At 44.3% G+C, this 18,074-nt stretch overlaps 1 protein-coding gene across 1 annotated transcript in view; it reads left to right on the forward strand.

Annotated features, from left to right (window-relative positions):
* Positions 1-1,115: 1,115 nt before the first annotated feature.
* The window catches only part of Sema3d (sema domain, immunoglobulin domain (Ig), short basic domain, secreted, (semaphorin) 3D), a gene marked incomplete in the record, with an annotated part of 153,608 nt that continues 136,649 nt past the window's right edge, over positions 1,116-18,074 (forward strand). Inside the window, 1 exon segment of the mRNA XM_005377189.2 lies at positions 1,116-1,230.

Consider the following 18,074-nt stretch of genomic DNA (forward strand, 5'->3'; position numbering starts at 1 on the left):
GGATAAGCTGTGCTTACACGGGTCTCAGTGTATTGTAGAGAATGCAGATGTGTCTAACAAGGTTTGCAAACAGAAAGAAAAAAAAATTATTTGACAGCAAATCCAAGACTCTGCTGAATGAAGCCCCAAGCTGGAGTTCTCCTCAGTCTCCTCCTTGTCTCCGTGACCATGCGTGGGAAACGCTGGTGCAGACCTGCTGGCTCTGGGAGGGGAAAGGAGAGGACAAGTGCCTGGCAGTTCTGAAGGTTCTGGAATCATGGTCAGGATGAGCAGAACCCCAGGGGCTGTGGTGTTTTGTTCGGTCCCACGCACTCACCTTCCTGAGTGTTGCTTCCTTTTGCAAAAGAAGGTTACAGGCAGAAAAGTTGCATTTTTAGTGTCTGTGTGCGGTGATAGTCTGTGGAGGTGGGGATTTATTTTGGGTGACAGGGAAGGCCAGGAACGTGAACAACTGCCACGCGGAGGAAACGGCTTCTCTTCCTGACAGGCTGCACAGTACACCACAGGCAGGCCCGAGCGCGGCTGTCTGCGCCGAATTACTCCCGCGGCCCCCTTTCTGTCCTGGAACTCGGGAACGCGTTACTTGAGGCAGAAGTGTAATGAAGGTGGGAATTCCACGTGCAGCTCTTCCACCGCACAGGGAGCGCTCCTTCCCCCTCCTGGACAGCGGTTAACTCGGGAGAGGTCTCCACAGGCCAGCAGGTGCCGCGACATGTAACGGTGGGCTCCCTCCCTCCCGGGGCCTGCAGTTAGTTTACTGCTTGAGCGGAGCTACTGGGCCAGGTTTCTGCTATTTTTATTATGTATGCGGAATTTCGGCTTCTCAATCCCAGGAGGAAAGCAGTGCTAGTTTCATGTCCATTAACATGTCCTCAGATTCTTCCAGCTTCATTACTTTGGGAAAAGCGTGCTGACTCTGAAGTTTGCCGTTCTGTCTGAGAGGGCCAGTGCTCCGCTAGTGCATGTTTTGGGGGAAGTGTCCTTGCCAAGTAATGCTAAGCAGGAGTACTCGTAGGCCGCTTTGAACGGTTCTCATTATTCTAGCCGTAAACACTCGAAGCACTGTGGCGCGGCCAGCAGAGTACCTCAGCCCTCATGACGTAACACCTGAGAGGAGAGGAAGAAGGGAACGTCAGCAGTGGTGGTGGAGCCCGGCCGTTGCCCACCGCTCCTCATCTGGAAACAGAGGTGGAGAAGTCCCTCCTTCAGGAAGCCGTCACCAAGGCGCCAGTATTGACATAACTTTGTTATTTTTTTTCAAGCTAACAGTCTTAAGTTCTCAGTCATTTTTTCCCATACTAACATTTTTTGATGTTTCTTGCAATCCCTCACTGGATTAAAAAGTCTAGGGGGAAGGAGTTTGTCCTAATGTTTTATACCTTTAAATTAATATATTCTGAACATATCCTAAATCCTATCGTCTAACTCATTAAAACAGTTAACGATTTTGATCTTTTTTGCCTAGGAAGTAACATATTAAAGATCTCTGGGTTTATGCTTTATTTTTCTGAGATTTTAACAGAGCTTTTTTTCAAGTCTGAGTTCTATTTTTGATGCAAAAGTGATGAAAAACCTAGGGCTTTATGACAATACATAGCCTACAAAAACAGTATGTGATCAGGCAAGACAGGGGTTACGGTTTATAAGAATACTTCATGAAAAAGTCACAGGCTAAAAATTATTAGTTGTATTTTTGGACTGTCTAATTAATAAATGGGTGTCTGCATCATATAGGGAAGCCTCAGTTCACCTACCTTTAAATTCCTAGGTGATGATTATCAAGAAAGCTAAAGCAAAGGGAAGGTTTACTGTAAATAAAAAGTATAGTGACAAAAACTGAAACACCTTTGAAGTTATCTTTAAATTTCATAATGAGACAGACTTGGGTTATAGATATTTATATGTAATGTAAATTAGTAAGCAGAGTTGAATATTTAAGTGCTTTTAAAAAGATGGTATATGTCAGGAGTGAAATGGGCTGCTCATGCATAGACTTTAATGATTTGGGTGACTTTTATTCTATTATTATAAACTGTTGATCATTTATTTCCGTGTTAATAATAAGGTTGATTTTAATAGTCATGAACTGAAGCATCTTTGAACATCCTGCTAATCTTTCTCTCAAAAATTTATTCAGTTTGCTCCTTTTTAATAAAAATTTGATGAGCTACAAAGATTAACCTGAATAGAAAGGTGTAACTAAGCCAAACCTGAGGTGATGTCCCTGTCCCGGAGGAGCCTGTGTCTCTGTGAGTGGGAAGCTGTCTTTCAGTACTGACCATGTTGTCACTTAAGAAATGATGTGTTGTGGCTCAGAAGTTAAGAATGATTTCTTTTTGTATCCCTTGTTTGTTCTGCAGGATATTTAACAAGCTAACTTTAACACCTTATAGTTTTACTTTGTTTTTTTTTTTTGTTTGTTTGTTTTTTTTGTTTTGTTTTTCTCCGGTACCGGGAACCGAACTCACGACCTTGCGCTTGCCAGGCAGGTGCTTTTGCCGCTGAGCTAAATCCCCAGCCCCCAACACCTTGTAGTTTTAATACTGCCAATTTATAGTGTGCTTTATAAGTGAGTTTTCTAATAATTAAGAACATTGTTTTTCAAATTAAATAGAATTTACCCCTAATAAATAGAACAATTACTTTTTAGGAAAAGTCAATAAAGTAGGCAAAAATGTGAATTATCAAGCTCCTTAAAATAAACATACTACTATTATTTTATGGAAAATAAAGTGGTATAAATAATGAAGGAGACATTATTAATCTATCATCAGGTGAATATCTATTTTTCTATATAAATTTCATTGTGTGTTTTATAAGCTCTGCCCTTTAATCAGTCCATACGCTAGAGGGATTCTGGGGAATATGGTGTCATGCCTGGTCCAGAAAGAAGCCTATCAAGCTGCTCTCTAGGTATAAGTCTGAACACACATGATTTCGGATACACTGGACAGCAGCGTTACCCTGAAAATTTCTCATTAGAGACGTTGTCGGGCTTGGCCTTGGTGGAGAGACTGGGAGGTACTGTGATCCATAGGTTTGTCCTGTGGGAACCATTCAAAGCAGTTTTCGGAACTGGAGTATGCTCTGAGGCTGACAGAGGCCCACAGCTGTCTTTCTCCCCAAGGAGGGCGCAGGGTGAGCCCAGGCCCAGTGACGGGGAGCCCAAGTCGCCCACGCGCTCAGTGTTGGGCCTTCACCCCCTCTTCAGTTTTCCCTTTCCTGAAGCCCTCTCCACTGTATTAAATTCAGCGTTCTGGGGTTTTGGTATTTGTCATTGTTGATGTTTCCAGATAAATATTTGATCCTCATCGAAAGTGATCACCTTTATGGAACAAAGAATTGTTTCTTAAGGCCAAACGAAATCTTGTACAAAAATTTTTGAAACCTTTTTTCTTTATGGTGCTGGGGACTGAACCCTGGACCTTCATGCTGAGCTGCCTCCCAGCCCTTTGCTGAGTGTGTTTTTTGTTTTTTTTTTTTTTTCAGACAGGGTCTCATGAAGTCCGTAGGTTGCCCCGGCTAGACTCAAATTTGTGATTCTATTTGAAAGAATAACTCCAGTTTGGAAATATCATACATTTTAAAACAGATATTTGGAGCTGAGAATCGTCAGTAGACTTGTGATACCAAGTACTGGGTCAGTGAAAGATGATACTAATTAGAGTTTTCTTCTCTTTGTTTGTTTTTATAATACAGGGGATTAAATTCAAGCCCTTCAGCATGGAAGGCAAAGGTGGCTACCACTGAGCTACATTCCCAGCCCTTTTAAAATCATTTTGGCCCAAGGTCTCCCTAGGTTGCCCAGGCTGGCTTAGAACTTTCAACCTCCTGCACCAGCCTTCCGAGTAACTGGTATTGAACACTACTTCTGACTTGGTTAGAGTTTTCTTATTTAAATGGGCCATATGATGTATGCAGATTTTTTAAAAGTATAGTAGTGATTTTCATTACAGAATATTTAGTTTGTGGCCATTGCTGAAAAATTAGAAAATACCAAGCATGGAGAAAGGTTAGTAAAACTTTATAAATGTACTACACAAATATATTAGTTTTTATTCCAAGCTTAAATTTATATTAGAAATAAGTTTCATACTTGACACCAGTGCCCAGATTGTACTTCCTAATCCCATTCAACAGTGGGCAGAAGGAAGCGTCTTTGTAAGAGCAGCCGATTCCAGTACTGGACAAGACATTTATAGGGTGACGTGGGCAGGTCGAAGAGTCAGAAAGTAAAGTGTTCATGGCACCCGCACACACACGTGTGCACACACACAGTGATAGAAGTGTGTCAAAGGCCCAGAGCAGCCCTTTGGAAAGGAGGCCAGTGGCCAAAGTAGTACTGATTATAACACAAGTATAAAAATTACCCATGACACCAGGCTAAATAAATAAATGATTGAATAAAATAATAAACGGGGGAGAAGGGACAGGTTTCCCATGCAGAAGCATTCACATAATGTATATATAGATGTAGATACAAGTATAGATATAGGTATAGGTATAGATATAGCTATATAGATACAGAGACAAAGATAGAGACATAGACCTACCCTAAGGAAGAGCAGCACATGCCGTTCCTCTTGAAGGCTGGGCAGAGCAGGGACTTCTCCCTAAGGAGCAGAGCATGGAAAGGAGACGGAGCCGGAGGCCAGGTCATGGTGCATGAGCCTCCCAGTCTCTCTCACTATCTCAGCAGGGGCTCGGGTTCAACATGGACAGTTGGAAATGATGGTGATGGTGTGTGTCCTTGATAGGAGAGGTTGAAAGTGACACGTCGCCTCTGTGACCATTGTCCTCAAAATCTATGAGAAAAACATGAGGTTGCTTATGCTAGTGGTGAGTTCTGCAGCGTGCCCAACCAGGGATAGCAAACCTGCCCCAGGGTCCCCAACCACGAGAGTCTGAGAGCTGTCATCCCAGCCTGAGGGGGCTGGAGGACTGTCATGATTAAATGCACTGCATACCCATCATGGGATCTGGGAAGAGAGAAAAATACTATTTCAAACTGAGGAAGTCTAAGTCAGTGATGGACTTCAGTTATGGGCAGTACACCATGGTTCACTAATGGAGGAAACGTCAGTATTAACCAGTGATGTGAATAACAGGAGATAGGGTGGGGATATAGCAGACCTGTCTGCGCTGTCTTCTCAATGTTTCTAAAAATCTAACAGTTTTTTTAAACGCCTGTAAAAATGGCTCATAAAGCATATGGTGAGAAGTGGTACCCAGGGTGAACAGCTCCGGCAAGCGAGCTCAGCGATGCTCAGGTGAATGCTCTGTTGATCTCCCTAGTTCCGGGCTCCATGTCACTGCCATTTGTTTCTGCTGATAGCAGGTAGTACAAATCCCGCCATAAGAGGCGCGTATTGTGCATTAGCTGTTCGCCTCATGGCTATTTCTGTTCAAAGTGAAGTGGAGTGTTTGTGTTGCTAAAAGTTTCCAGATCTTCATCCTCACAGCTTTCATGCATTGGATTAATTATGTGTACAAATCAGCTTAAATATTTAGAAAAGGGAAGCTTTTCCCACCTGTCTTTCTGTCTGATCTTACTGATAATAAGTTCCTTCATTGGTGCCGGAGTTCTTTGGTGCTAGATGATCATTACCTTCCAAAGCTCTCTTTAAAGTGCCTAGGAAACTATGTTTCTCTCTTAAAATCTCAAGGACAAATACATTAAATACATTAAAGACTAATTTTCATCAAATGTTATGTATAGAACACCCTTCCCTGACTGGTGACTATTACATTCTACCTATGGGTCCTGTCTCCCACAACAACCCTACAAGCTGAGACTTACATTTTATATGTGCTCCAGCTAATGTAAAATGGGCAGCAGATGCTCTGCCACCTCCCGTCCTACCTATAATACTCATTGTATGTATGGTAATATACTCATGCATGCATTTACAGATACATATCTGATGCATTTACATGATATACTTCACTAAGCATATTCCTCATATTCATAGACTGTGGACACATGGACATTATGTAAATGCATATGGACACATTCACCTATGTTATGTAGGTGCATCTTTCAACATGCTGCATTTACATTTTGGACCATGAATTCCGCCCTGTCACCTTTCTGTCTGAGCTTTTATAAGCTAGGGTCCCGCTCTTCCTTACTTCTCCTCCTTCTCCATATCATTTTTGTTAATGATGCACCTGTACCGTACAGTGTCTGCTGAATCTGTGTTCTGCTGTGATAGTTGTTGCAAGTTTAGTCATACTTTCTTGCTTCCTGGAGTTTTTAATTCACATGAATCATAGCATAAAAACCACATTTCAGGGACTTGTTTGGGAGGAGGGAAAGAACTTGGTTCCAGAATGTGTGACTCAAGGGCCTCCTTTTTGAAAATAACCTAATGAATCTCATGGAATAAAGAAAGTATCTGAAAAAGATAGATGAATGTCGAAATGACAGGCACACTCTGGGATCTCTTTGGAATCTTAAAATCCAGCGTTTTAATTTTTTAACACACACATGAAAGATTTTTTTTAAAAAAAATAACCTTACTTGGTAATTTATCAAAGAGAGCAATGTAATATGACTAAAACTGCTTAAATGATTATTTACTTGAATACCACAGAGATGTGCAGCTCACATTTTGCATCCACTATCATACTGTCTCTTTTGTTATCTCCCACTAATATATTCTCAAGTAACGGATGGCTTGTGAATAATTAAAACCCAAGTACTATTTTTTAAATTATCCATGCAAATAAAAGTAAGCATCTCATATTTTATCACAGTGGGACTTTACATATTAGATGAAAATTTTAAAAATATTAGTATAATTTTATATTGATTAATTCTTACCTGCAACATACTTTCCAATTCAGAACCTACACATCTGGGCAGTTCCGCTTCTTTTTTGCCTTCTTATGGATTTGTATATTTCTATATAATCACCACAATCCATTCATTGTTTTTGAGATTGCTTTCTGAGGAGGTGTGTAGATATTAAAAATAAAAACAGGGTAGTTTATTTGTACCTTTAAAATGGGAAGTTAATGCAAACCAGTGTACCAGTGTGTGAATTTAAGACTCTCGTCACCTGTAAAGTAGCTGCTCAAAGCATTTAAGCTGGCTGCACGTGTCACCAGCTCCACCCCCGTCCCAGAGCTGCAGGATGATTGTCTCAGGCCCCACAGTGACGAGGTTTGGCAGGGAGCATTCATCGCTCAGGTTTTACAAAGGACAAGACTTTGGCAGGAGCAGCGGGCATAGCGAAGGAACGCTGTGCTTACATGCGTGTGCTCAGTCAACCTCCCGAGAGCCCGGCCGGGCCATGTCTGCGTTCCACCCACCCTGCCCTCCACCGCTGCCAGTGGGGCACACGGCCTCCTTCTCGTGGGGCTCCATCATGTGGGTCTTTCCCTCTTTCAGGAAATGGTGCTTTGATTCATGTTTCCAAAGTCGTTAGTGTTCCACGAACAGTCGTTTCACATCCCGGGCATGCTCTGTCAGGGATATTACGTGTAAAAGTACCCCCAAGGTCTCCTTCCTGTGAGAATTTAAAAGTCCTACGACCTGCATCTCCTGTGAGCCAACGCTCACCCTCTGGCTTCCGATGAAGACTTCGAGCTGCCCATTTTCCTGTCCACACCTCTTCTGTCCAGGTGCTGCTCTGGGCACCTTGCGTTCGGCGCCCTCGCTCTGGCGCCCGTGCGCTGCTTCCTATTTTAGCCTCATTCCTCAGAAAGCCAAGGGAAACACGGTGAGCTCACTCACCCACTGCCCACTCGGAGGGTCTGGAAGTCCGCCCGGAAACTCCCGCCCGGGGCCCAGCTCCGGTCTGGACCACACAGCAGTGCTGAGCTTGCCCACGACACCCAGAGCGCTGGTCCTGACTGGATGAGGGGGCTGTGGCTGTCAAAGTCCATTCCCACACGGAAGCTCAGTGTCCCCCAGGAGGAAGGGAACTGGGAGCCCAGAGATGCATCAGCCGCTGCTGCGTCCTCAAGGACCACGTGGGGCAGAGCTGGTGTCCGTCTCTCCCTCCGGGCTCTGGCTCTGCCCGGCAGATAGATCCCTGCAGCACAGCCGGATGCAGACAGCAAGTGGGGTCCTCAGTGATACTTTCCAGACCCTGAACTCCACGGTCGCTCACTTCCGAGCAGGTGACAGTGAGACCGAAGGATGTTCTGGCTCCGTGGGAACTACTTCCCTACATTTTTCTCAGATCTGTTTCACATGGCCTGTGCTTGTAGTGGACACTGCTGCTGAGCACGCCTCATCGGATGTCGCGCATTAATCACAGTTTATAAAATCCTACCTCGTAGAAAGCAAAATGATTGAGAGATTGGGAAAACAAGACTAACTTGGAATATTCTCTGAACAACTGCAAAGCCTTTCTGGAGCGTCCTAGTTGGAATGGCTGCTGTTTCCCTGCGGCTGCTGAGACACTAAGGTGTAGGGAGTTCGGGTTTTGTCGGAGGGCCCTGACCTCGCTGCTGTGAGCTGCCCAGAGGAGTTCCGGACCTGCCTGGTGAGGGGAGGTGCAGAGGGTGCCCCGCCCCACCCAGAAGAGGACAGCCACACAGAGCAGCAGCGCACCTCCAGACCGACGGGGCCCGAGTGCACTGCCCGGCCCCGGCTGTGCAGCACGGTCTCTGTGAAAACCCAAAACCCAAGGCCGGAGCCCGTGGACAGCAGAACCGCAGACATCCCGGAGGATGGGCCGGCGAGGGTGTGGACCCCACGCCCTCTCCCCGCTCCGCTCCCGGCACGCAAGACCGTGTATGACAGACAGGAAGCAGCAGGGCTGCCCTGGCTCAGGACAGCAAGTGAACTGGAGCCAAGGAGGGGCTGGGGGGCCGAGCTGGGGGCCGAGCCGGTCAGCAGCGTGTGGCTCCAGCCTCTGTCCACCGGCACTGAGCCCTGGTTGGGGGGGGGCGACCCCTGCACCGTCTGAGCCACAGAGGAGCCCCTGTCATGAGTGTGTGGGAAAAATGGAAACTCTTTGCTTCTGCTGGCAGAGTCCCTAATAGATTAATAGATAATATCTGCTTTTATTTTTTCAAAGGCTGAGGGATGCAGACATTTGTAGAGACCCATATGCACTATATGTAAATACATGCAGATATGGGTGCATATGAGTGTGGACACAGCTGTGTACACACATTCTCACATTTTCTATTCTATAAGCTTTTAATGATGCCTTGCTGATGATTCATTAGTAAGAATAATTTTGCTAGAGCAAATTAGCAGAAAGAAACAGTCCAGGTGTGCTGGTGCACACCTGTAATCCCAGCACTCCGAGAGGCTGAGGCAACAGAAACAATAGTTTGAGCCCAGCCTGGGCAATTGAATGATTTAGCAAGAGACCCTGTTTCAGAATGACAAATTAAAAATACACTAGGGATGTAGCTCAGTGTGAAGGCCTGGATTCCATCCATATTACCCAGGGCGGGGAGAGAGACAGAGGCAGAGAGACAGAGAGAGAGAGAGAGAGAGAGGAGAAGAGGGGCGGGGGGGAGGGAGGGAGATACATAGTTTCAAAGAACAATATAATTCAAGGTTAGTTTATTTGTATTATTTTTCTTTGTTTTATAACAATAAAGTAATTCTTTTTCTTATGGGTTTTTATTTATTACTTTTATGAATAAGTATTTGGAAATCTGTTGGGCTATGTCTCCATAAGAATTTTAGTAAATGAGCTGGATTATATTAATTTTCCAAGGAGGTCCTTTTTTGAACACTTAGTGTTAGGTGTCATTCAGGCGACCGCCAGGCTAATTGCGGGTTTTCTGTGTAATCCCAAAGTCACTAAAAAGAAGTAACGATCAGAGGGAAGGCAACAGTTCTTGTTCCTGATCTTACCCTGGGACTTAGGAGGTGGGAACACAGCAGAGCTGTTCTGAGGGCTTCTATGTGGGGACCTCTGAGGTTCCTGGGTGTCCTGGCTGCTCCCTCTCTGGGGCTTCCTGGTTGCTCCTTCTTCTCCTACCAAGTGATCCCTGTGCAGAGATCTGTTCTCTTTCTTGCTACAGACTCAGGACTGCCCCTTTAATGTCCTCGAGTGTTGTTGAAATGGGAAATGCCGTAAGCTAAGTACCCTGCCTGGCCCTGGTCCCAAGTCCCCTTGCAGAGGCCCCAGGGAGCAGGAGCTGATGCTCCTTCACGGTCTAGCATTTGTCTTCTCCATGGCTGTGACCTCACAGAGAACTGATGTCCTACTCTGGTGCAAAGGGAGTGCACTTTCCGCAGCCTCCTTATCCAATTCTATTCAGAGTTTTTTTGTTTGTTTGTTTATTTGAAAAAAAGGAGTAGTTAGTTGTTTAACTCAATTAGCTTCGGTACACTCGTATATTGAGATGAAGTGATGACAGTTTTGTGCCCAAAACACGTGTGACTTTTACACAGATAACAAATCCCAGTGCCTGAGACCACTGTCACCTAATAAGTTATACCAGTTGCCTGAGTTCTTCCACAGTATAAAGCACGGTGATTGGTTGCAGGAGCCTTGATAAGTTAGGCCACAGAGTAGGGATTTTATTCCGTAGGAGGCGGAAGCCACTGCAGGATTTGAACAGCACTAGCTCAAGAATTAGTACATTAGGAAGATGAACCGAGGGATAATTTTCAAGGAGAACAATGAAGAAAGCCTTTTCATAAGCATGGTAAGGGCTGTGCTCTTGCAAGGTGGATGAGAATAGAAGAGGAGGGTGCTAGAGAATTCCAAGAAGTAATTTGCCAGGCTGCTGTGCCATCCTGGCCTGCTCCTGGTTTGCCATTCTTCCCCGATGGGTATTCAGAGTATCCTTGCTCTAGTGGAAACATCCCACTAACCAGACCTGCGACTATCTTGTCTTCCTCTCGGAGCCTGGCGCATCGACCCTCACTCGTTCTCACTGACGTTCAGCTCGCACTGGTTTTGTATGGCTCCTGAAATCCGCCAAGGAACACACACTACCTCCCCACAGGCGTATCGGGTCACACCCGACTCCACCATACACAGAATATCTCCTGTCTTCTTCCTGCTGGAGGATGGGGACGATTTCAGGGGACGGAAATAATCTTCATGTACTCACATGAAGAGTCTGTGCAGACCCCGACGTTCACACATGCGTCACGGAATGACAGGGAGAAACCACTGACACTCTCACTACATATTTAGTTTGAGAGTGAAAGAGTGGTCCATGTTTTGCGGCTGTGCATCTCTAACGGTCTGGTCTGGCCCTGCTCCTGCTATTCATGTTGAGCGGCATTTCTTCCCTTTCTTCCTTTAATGTTTTGGTATCTTGATTTTCAGAAACCAGTTCACATTTCATCTCCATCAGATACCAGTCCAGAAAACATAAATCCTGACTGTCCCTCCTGGTCACACATTCTCACACCTCCACTGAGGTAACTACTTTCTATGTAATATTTTTCTCCTCGGCAAACATCAGTTCGTTGGAGCAGAGACTGAGGCCCACATCTCCCCTTTGCTCTCCTTGACATCCTGCATAGCACCCGGTCCCCCCACAAATAAAATATAACATTTAAGTAGAGTTTTGGGAGTTGAAGTTAAGGTCCTGAGGCATATGTAGAGTTAGAAAATGTTATTTTGTGCAAATAAGTAATGAACAGTTACTTAGCACTTTATGTCAGTGTTGGTCATACATAATCAGGAAGGTAAAAGAACAGTTATCTCTTTCCCAGCCGAAAACATTTAAAATATGCCTTTTAGGTATCAAAACTGTTTTAGTTTTTTTAGAATGTGTTATTATAATGATGAGTTTTTACTAGTAAGCTATGAAAATTCTCCAAGCACTCTATTTTGCTTCCTTATTATTACCTTATATACGCTTCTGATTATCTGCATTCAAAAAAGACGTCTTTTCAGAGACAAAACTGCTGCAGGAAAGTAGCAACCTGTGCTGTTCAAAAAGCAGTATTCCTAGAGATCAGTGTGATAGTCTGACTACACTGAATATCCATCCAACGCAGAACTTGGGAGTTCTTCCAGCAATGCGTGTTTCGTTAAACTTGTTTAACAGAACTAGTAACGGGGGTTTTTTTGTCTTTTTTTTTTTTTTTTTGGTTTCTTTGTTCATTTTGTTTAATTCTAACTGTGGAATTAATTGGGGTGTAGCCCTGACCAACTAATCTCAGGATACCTATTTGGAAATCCCTCTGATTAAGAGAATAATAATAATAACATAAGTTTTGTCTAGTTTGTGTCATGTACTCATAATGTTTCAGAACAGCAAAAACAAAAAGCAGCCTGAGAAAATGCCCAGATTAGATTGTTGATTTTGTGGACAGGGCTGAATGAGTGGGAGCTGATGAGAACTCTTTGTGCCTGGCCTTCTTTCTTCCTTTTCCCCCTTCCTTCCTTCCTTACACACGAAAACAAAGCCTCTTTCTTCTGAGGCTGTGTTGAGGGTTTCAAGAGGAACAGCCCCAGGGTGAATCCGCTGGAGCTCTGTGTGGAGACACTGGCTGAGGGCTCAGAAGCCCCAGGGGTGTGCGCTCCAGGTCCCGAGAGGAAAGCACACTTCTGCTGCCCCGGTGCCAGCGATGACTTAGGAGTGACAGCAGCGTTCCAGCGGTGCTGGGACCCTTCCTCATGGACAAGGACCGCTGCGGGAGGAGCAGATTTCCTTACCTGGTGCTCAGGGATTCTGCTCAGCAACAATCACTGAAGTCCACAGATCTGTGCTGATGTGGCCTCTGCCTCCTAACTTACACACGAAAACTACACTTATAAAGGGAATTTTCTATTTATTTGTCTCTCTGTCCACTTGTGCATCATATATGTAAATATCATGTAACATGCTAATCTGAAAGTGTACCTAAAGCAATTATATGTAGTATGTATGATTTCATAAACTACTATATAGGATATAATTTTATATGTATTATTTATCACATTGCCTGATAGATACAAGAGCGTCATAAAAGTTTTAAGTAAACTTCTAAGAATTCAATAGAATAAAAAGATTGGGGCCAGAAAGGGAAATCCAGTTATGTAAAGTAGATGTGACCATCCCAGTGAACACCATGACCCGTGCGGTGGCTGAGGTAATGTTCCGCCAGCTGTACCCCTCACTCTGACAGTGCCTGTTTCCTAGCCCGCGTCTGTCACTGCGGCCGGTCTCCACTAAGGCCAACCTGTGTGTTTGATCATGGCCTCACCACAGGTGTCACTGGCCCTTCCGTGCTCACCCTCAGCAGACAAGAGCAGAAGGACTCTAGTGTGAGCTGGAGATCTGTGAAGGGTCCCCTGGGTTCTGTCAACCACTTAGAACACGTGGGAAGAGGATTCTTCCAGCAAACGACAAGTGCGAGGTTGTCAATGCTGTCTTTGTCTTACAAGAATGTACCTTCAGGTGTTGATTCTGCAGAAATGTCCATCATTCCGGAAAATTCAAGCTGAGGCAAGTTTCTTTGAAGACAGCATGCAGAAATGCACCTGTTTGCAAAGAGGGGCTTTGGGGAGTTACTGAGAGATTTTACACTTAAAAATAGATCATACTTAAATACAAAAGTTAAGTAGTTTTTAATACTAAAGGTTACTCTGTGATTTGTTCACCCAGAACTGGGCTCTTCCTGTGCTACACCAACCACTCATACTCCTAAGAAATGCATTGCTTGTGAGCGTAGATGGGCCCTTTGCCTCAAGGGTTGTTATTTCATTTTATTTTTAACAGTGAAAACCACGGGTTGATTAACCTACTTCTGCCATCAGATCATGATGACAAATGTATAAAACGCTGACAAATTGTTCAATTATAGGACAGAATTTAGTCCAAAATAAATGGCCTCATCAAAAATGCTCATGGAAACAGTGTAGAACAGACTGGCCACTTGAAAAAACAGCTGTTTGTCTGTGGGAAGCGCAGACTTATCTGAACTGTGTCCACTTTGAGTTTCTCATCTGGGTGTGAGCAAAGTAAAAGACAACGTTTTACACAATCGCATGCCTTCTTGATGTGGTCACCTTTAATAATAGGAACAAAAGAAACATTTCCCAATGTGTTCATCATAACCCTACCAGGAAGCAGATGTGCAGTCTTATTTTTCTTTGAAATCATTATTGAATTTTATCTCTCAGTTGTAGATATTTTCCTGTGAGGGAAATTCCATCCTTCCTGGAATCACAATTCCCCAAATTTAAATGTATCTTTTCAAAGTGATGAGTTGAGGGGAAACGTACTTCCTTCTTGTATATATTTGTTTTTCAGTTGTATCTCTGTACAGGTAGAGTGTTTATAGTGCTGTATCTCTATACAAGTTCAGTGATAATGCTGCTTTTTGAAAATAGTTCTGTTGTATCATGGTGATGAAGGTAGTTGGGGGAATCACATTCTTACAAGCATGCAGACAAGTGGGTCTTCCCCAGTCACACCCGCCTCACATCGTTCGAGGGGGAGATGTGTAATAACAACCAGCTATCCTTGCACCTCTCTCCCATCTTTTCCTCATTCCTGCTGGAACTCGTTGTCTACGCGGGGACCTGCCCACCTTGACCATTCTCCACATTTCAAGAGACTCTTGCCTTCCTTCGTTACCCAGCAGGCTGCTGGGCGGGGCCTTTCAAGCAAAGAACTTGTCCTGTGGCAGCTCCTCACCTCTTGGCCTTCCCGAGTAGCCGAGGTAGTTGCTTCACAAGGACATACAATGTCACTTTGGCTTTGTGACCACTAGGTGGGCTTCAGCTCACTGGTGTCTAATGAAATACTCGCTGCTTCCCCAGTTGCCTCTGCCAGGGAATAGTTTTCCAAGGCTGGTTCATGTGTGTCGGTTTTCAGGTCATTTCAGCTAAATTTTGGAAACCTTTTAATTTCACTCCCTGTTCTAGTGCCTCTACCCCATCATGCAGGCGGGTTCCCAGCTGCTTTGGAAATCATCTATTATGAGCGTCCACACAAACCTCCAACTCATGGTGGTTTTTGTTTTTAATCTATTGCATTCTTTAAGGACCTCAGAAACAAAATGTCCAAAGTAGAGATTTTCCTTGGTGTTCTTTTTTTTTTTTGTCCTTTGTGTTCTTAGTGACCTTCTTTACTTCTTTTCTGTTTCTGTGACCCCTGAACAGTCAATATTCCGAGCTGTGCACTTTGCTGCCGTGGAGAGCAGGTGCTGTGGGCGCATGCACTCGGGGTCCCATCCTGACTTTGTCCTCACTAGCTTGAGGCCTTGGTCGGCTAGCGTCATGCCGCTGTGCCCTGGTTGCACGTGCACTAAATAGGAAATGGAAAGAGTATTTCCTGCTAGTGCACTGTGGAAAGGGAAGGAGTTAATGTGTGTTTGTTCACAATTCAGAAAAGTGTCTGAGCCCCAGAGTCCTGAGGTGAATGTCAGCTGCTCTTACTGTTACTGCCCTTTGCTATCTTGTGTGCTTAGCAAGTTTTGTTAAAATCTTTCTCCTTTCCATTATTATTGCCAGCACTAGGATTCAAGCCTTTATGATCTTTTGTCTAAACTATTTTAATAGTCTTCTAACTCGTGTCTGCATTCACATTTTATCATAAGTTAGGAGCACTTCAAGACAAGATCTAGGTCTTGGAGAAATTGATAGGATTTAAGTAAAACTACAAATGGCATTTTGAAAGTGTGTCTGTGCACACGGGTGTGTTTGACTATGCCTGTGTGTGCACAGGTGACAGGAGTAGTAAGTAAAAGTGAAGCAACTTCACTCTAAGCAAATGAGATACCTGTGGTTATGACATCTCTTCAAATCACCAGTCGCCTTAGTGGGCGGAAGCCAGGGATGCAGTGAGGGCTGTACTGGCAGAGTTTTCTGTAGAAAGACTGTATGTCTTCTTAAAGTTTGTGAACCATTTTGCCCATTCTCTTGCTTCTTTCTTCTTTTTCATTGCCTTTCCCAAATAGTTTCGTAAGAATCTGGCTCTTGTGTTTAAGATACATGAGCATGTTTCTCTACCAGTTCTTCTCTCTATGAATTAAGACTCCTTACCCCACCCCTGTTGCTATTTTATACCGGGGGAATCAGAGATCACTGATGTTCCTCTTTGTTTAAGGCAATGACCTGAAATGATGTTAAGGACATGTGTCATGGACTTAAAACTTGCTCACGTGTGTTTCCTGTTACTGAAAACTGCCAGGTGAGTCAGCTCTGCTGCCAGTGTGACAGCCTGGTGACACGAAGCTGTTGTCACTGGCCGGCCAGGGGTGAGAATCTAATATAAACACCTTGGCTGTCACGGCTGGGCTGTCATCTACCCTTGCAGTTTGTCTGCACTTATCTTAACCACATGAAGCTACCAAATCACTCCTGTTCTTGTACTGTATCTTACATGTCTTTTGAACGCTAATGCACTCTCCGGTTCCAGCCTAAATGACATCATGGCTATGAAATTTGCTCTGATTACACTGCGTTGCCCTCGTATCTCAGCCAAAAAGTTTTATTGTTATTATTTCATTCATATTTCATAGCTCTTATGTCTTACATTCTGCCTGAAACTTGGCTCTTTGTGCACATATTTTATTTCTCTAAGCACATTATCTCCTGGAGTAAAAGACTACATGTTATTTACCAGCTGAAAATACAGTGTAGTTAAATCTTTTTTGTTGTTTTTGTTTTGTGTTTGTCTATGTTGTTGGGGTTAAATCTTATATACATTCTAAGATGTAAAGTCAATATTTAAAATTAAGGTTTTATATTGCCAAAATTATCCTGGGGAGACCCTGACTGACACAGAATATATATTACACAGCATTTGTGCACCACCGAGGACCTGACATTCCATTTGCAGGTAAAGTTTACCACGGCAAGTTCCTCTGTATGTTGTGTCAATTCCTCGTCTCCTCTTCAACACCAGATGAAGGAACTGGCTTGAATTTAGGGGCTGTGTTGTATGAAAAATTCCCTGTGTCTGTCGCCATGAAGATCAGATGTGACTTGTGGAGATGCTCAGACTATGAGGGCTAAGAACGAATAAGGGAATTTCATTTTCTTTCCCCAGACAACGATTTTAGGCAGAGGTGGTCTGAACCAGGGGCGGGGCTCAATGGTAGCGCACTGGCCTAGCGTGCATGAGGCCCTGGGTTTGATTATCAGCACCACAGCTTATCTTCTGGGCTTTAAAAAAATTTGGTTTCCGAAGTTTCACAGCTGTTTACACAGATAAACACATACTTAGGTGCATGCAGACAGTTTGGGTCAAAAAATAAGTAGCTAGTTGAAGCGACTTGTTTGAATCCAGGATAACAGGGTGTCGTAGATGAAATGACGAAGGAGCTAATTTCCAGTTATGATGTTCTGAAGACTTTCTGGAAAGAGTGGACTTTTGCTTCGATTTTCATCCAGATCCAAGTCTGCTGCTGAAGGCGTAAGAGGCTTCACTCACTCCTGGCTTCTGTGGGCTTCGATCTCCCACCAGGATAACTGAGACTGAGAGGAACAGCTACACACAGACCCCTGGAGAGAGACTGCCCAGCTGACCGCACAGCAAGCTCTGAGATGTTTGGTTATTAGTGTTATTATTGATCCATCGACAAAATAAATATTTACCCCTGACAGTGTAGGTTCAGACTTTCCCGTCCCCACATGTGAGCCTGTGGCTTCATCAGTTTGTGCTTGGGCCGCTGGCAGGCCTGCTTTCCTGTCTTCGAAGGGCACCCGGTCAAGAAATGCTTGGTTGTTTGTTTGAGTCAGGATGGAAACCTTTGGCTGGGGGAAGCCAGTGCTGGGAACAAGAAGGGAGGGAGCAGAGGCTCCTGAATCGAGTCTTTCAGGAGTGAGGCTGTCTTTGCCCATTTTCCATGAATTTACATTTTCATAGTAAATTGCCTTGGATACATTTGAAGTACATTACTCATTGTATTCATTGCTTTTTATAAACGCAGCCTTAAATTATCTAATTCTTTTTATACTTTCTGTCGGACCCTTGTTCCTTTTTTAAAATTTTTCCCATCAGAGTTACCATTTTTATAGCCCTTGATGTTTCCGACTCCATTTCTGCTCTTTGAAGTGCTGTCATGCTCCGCGGCCTGGGACTGTGCTCAGTGCGGCTGGAGGGGCGCGTGCCCGGCCTTCCAGGCGGCTCGCCCCGAGTGCCCCGCTGTGTCGGGCGGTGACCCGTCTCCGCTTCTCCGGAGAGGGGAAGCC

The sequence above is a fragment of the Chinchilla lanigera genome, unplaced genomic scaffold (genome assembly GCF_000276665.1).
Source record: "Chinchilla lanigera isolate Chin_1 unplaced genomic scaffold, ChiLan1.0 scaffold00009, whole genome shotgun sequence".
NCBI classification, from domain to species: Eukaryota; Metazoa; Chordata; class Mammalia; order Rodentia; family Chinchillidae; genus Chinchilla; species Chinchilla lanigera.